Source organism: Artemia sp. Qi Xiang Cuo, chromosome 14, assembly GCF_049724085.1.
Source record: "Artemia sp. Qi Xiang Cuo chromosome 14, ASM4972408v1, whole genome shotgun sequence".
NCBI lineage: Eukaryota > Metazoa > Arthropoda > Branchiopoda > Anostraca > Artemiidae > Artemia > Artemia sp. Qi Xiang Cuo.
Genome location: NC_142807.1, coordinates 44,837,722 through 44,841,509, shown reverse-complemented (window position 1 = coordinate 44,841,509; position 3,788 = coordinate 44,837,722).

The window sequence follows — 3,788 nt, the reverse complement described above, 5'->3', positions numbered from 1 at the left end:
AAACAATAGCAACAATAACATTTACAACGAAAAACACATCAAACGATCAACTAAAGAAAAAAGGGAAAACATTTACTCTTCCATAGATCTTCCAAATCTACCTATTTGAATATCAACTCTATAAGTAACATGAACCAAAACTATGTCTGCAAAATCCTTGTTTACTTGGTCAACAGTCACTATTTCAGGCTCGGTATTTAGAGACTTGCGTATTCACAAAAGAAGTTGGGGTGGTTTTGTTGATCTGGCTAATGGTTGCTTTAAAAAGGTTAATTTCCGAGTGCTTTAAACGAGCAAAAAAAAGTGCCATTATTTAAAGAGACCGACCCAAAAGATTGTAATAATTACAGAAGGATTTCACTAATGCCTTTTTTCAAGAGTGGTGTAGAAATTATTAAATATTACAGTGGGTAGTTGTTTGAATTAAAAATTGATTTTTTATGAACTAGTTGGGTTTTCCAAGAGGTTATCAAACAGTTCGTGGTAACGAACTGTAAGTAAGGAGCGACCCGGCTCAATGGTAACCGAAACTCTAGAAAACGGGATTTTGATACCAATAGATACATACAAAAAATCAGATTTTAATACTGATTTCAAATATATAAGTTTCATCAAGTTTAAACCTACCCATCAAGTTACGCGCCTGAAAAATTTTTGCTGATTTTCGACCCCTAAAAGTTATAGAACCTTAATGAAAATCACACCATCATATTCAGCGTATCAGAGAACCCTACTGTAGAGGTTTCAAGCTCCTATCTACAAAAATCTGGAATTTTGCATTTTTTGTCAGAAGAAAGATCACAGAAGCGTGTTTATTTATTTATTTTTTTTCCAGGGGTGATCGTGTTGAACCAGTGGTCCTAAAATATCATGGGAGGGCTTATTGTCACGGAAATTAAAAGTTCTAGTGCCCTTTTTAAGTGACCAAAAAAATGGAGGGCAACTACGCCCCTCCCACGCTCATTTTCTCCCAACGTCACCCGATCAAAATTTTGAGATTGCCATTTTGTTCAGCATGGTCGAAAATATGATAAATATTTCTTTTAGGATGACTTAGTCCCCCGAAGTCCCCGGGGGGAGGGCTGAAAGTTATGAACTTTACCCAGTGTTAACATATAGTATTGGTTATTGGGAAGTATACAGAAGTTTTCAGGGGGATTTCTTCTGGTAGTGGGGGGAGTGGGGGGTTATGTGGAAGGATCTTCCATGAAGGAAGTTTTCATGGGGGAAGGGAAATTGCTATGAAGGGGGTGCCGGATTTCCAAGTATTATTTAAAAAAAGATCAGAAATTAAATATAAAAAAAAAATTTTCAACTGAAAGTAAGCAGCAACATCGAAACTTAAAACGAACAGAAAATATTAAGTATATGATTGGGTTCACCCCCTAGGCAATATCTCGCTCTATAAGCCAAAGATTTTTTAGTACTCTCATAAGAGCTTTTTATTCTAAATAACGGCCTTTGTGATTAAGGGGTCATTTTTAAAGAATTGGAACAAAATTTGAACTTTAGCTTAAATAGCGAGGTATTAGTAGAGGAGGGGGTGCTACTCGTGACCCTACACCTTATATGGGCATAGAAGACTGACGTGGCACTATATATGGGCATAGAGTCATTAGGGAGAACACGTTGTTCATGGGGTCAATGACCTCTTTTTTCCAAGGTCGATGTTGTTGTTGTCGTAAGTGCACGCTCTCAGCGAATGTCAAGGTCGATTTATTTGTTGTTGTTGTTGTAAGTGCACGCTCTCAGTGAATGTTATGATCCAGAAATAGTATTTGTTGTTGCTTTGGTCATGTACATGCTCGAGGCGAATGTCATGGTGTCCAGAAATAGTATATGTTATTGTTGCTCTCGCCAATGTTAAGACAGTCACGGAAAGAGTTAGATCACAAGTTTCCTTTCTCAGCCAATCAGCAAGTCGGTTACATCCCCCATCTCAACCACTCAGAGGCCTTGGTTATATATTCTCAATTGAGTGACTATAATGACTGGGTTTTTTTGCTATAGTTTTATTAGTCTGTGACTAGAATTCAAAGGAGTGAGAAGAAGAACAGTTTTGACTTTGCTCATTTGGATATATATTTGTGATAGCGATGAGTGGAATGTTTACCCTATTAGAATTTGATAGTGGGGTTGATGATAATAGTACAAGAGCACCAAACATTGCGGTGGAAATTACGAAAGGATCGCGGCTTTGTCTGGAATGGGATGCAGTATATGCAAGATATGTGATATCCTTGAGCAAATTTAAAATGGAGGATCAGTTATGTTTCGCCGCTAAAGTTGATATAGCACATGTGAATAGACTTCAATGTGCTTTAAGTGCATTGGTGAAACATATTGAGGACAATAAACAGTATCGTTAATTGTACATGCTCTGTATTGTTGATGTTGTTGTTCTAATTATTCAATAAAATTGTTTAGAAATCGAAAATATTCCCTTTCTTTTCTGGTTAGGGTTAACGAATCAGGGTCAGTCTAGAGTCAGCAGTCAGAGTGAAAGGATTGAAAAATGAATAAATTTGAGAAAGAGAGAATTAGATCAAATCTAGTGTTTATGGAAAAACATTTGATTTTGGATGATGATTTTCTCGAGTTATCTCTTAAACGCAGGATATTCTCTCGTCAGGGAACACTTGGCAATATAATGAGGAGTGATTCTCCCCCATTGGACTATTGTATGAAACTTTTAAAATGTGATTCAAATGCTTATACTCAATTTATTGATATATTAATTGGAACAAGGCAGAATCATATTGTGGATATACTTTTGAAAACATTGCCAATGGATTCAATGTAGATGGCTCCCCCATCATTCGAAAGAGGTAACGTTACAGAGTTACTCCTCCCCCATTTCCCTCTCGTTGAATTTATCGAACGAAGAGGATCAGTTTCGTTTTAGCTGTGAGTGAGTTGACATCGGAAACTGAAAAATGTTCTATATATGTCCATTGTGCATGTACACTCTTGGCTGTTGGAATCAATGTGAGAATTGTACAATTATTGATGAATATAGTGAAAAGTGTAAATTATGTAATCCTTGTAAATTACATAGAGGCTATGCGGTACAAATTAAAGGATGTAATTCATGTCTTGAGGAGGTGTGTGACTCACATCCTAGAGGGCACCTGTGCTCCAATTGTCACCATGATAAATGTGATCAGTGGGAGAATACTTACCCCGCTATGATTGGAAAGAATCCCAAACGTGATTTTAGTTTATTGCTACGAGATTGGTATCGTCGTGGATTTAAATTATTCTGGGAAGAGGAATCTGGTCTACGATTCAACTATTGGGGTAACAAGACAATCTGGTTTCTACGTCATCGTTGTGATGACACCACCTACTATGACTATAAACCAAGTGATTTTTATTTAGCAGTTACCGAATGTAATTCACCCCTTGAAAACACTGTATGTGATATTGCTTCAAATAGACAGATTGAAACACGTGAATTTCACAAAATGAATGGAAATAGTATCATTAACTATACCAAGAGATATGATAAGAGTGAAGTTACATTATACTGTAGAAAATATGACCCTGACTTTGCAGCCAATCAAGATCAATATACAGTGAATTCAATGGATTTACCAGCATTAGTGGTTCACGATAGATACCTATACATTGAAGATGAAGAAATATAAAAGTGGAGATTTAAAGACAATGTTGTATATATATATACATTTTATTAATAAACAAATTCACAAACATTTTTTAAGCACTTTACTCTTAGGGCACTGAAATCAATACTATATAGGTCTGAGAGGATATATTCCACTAGA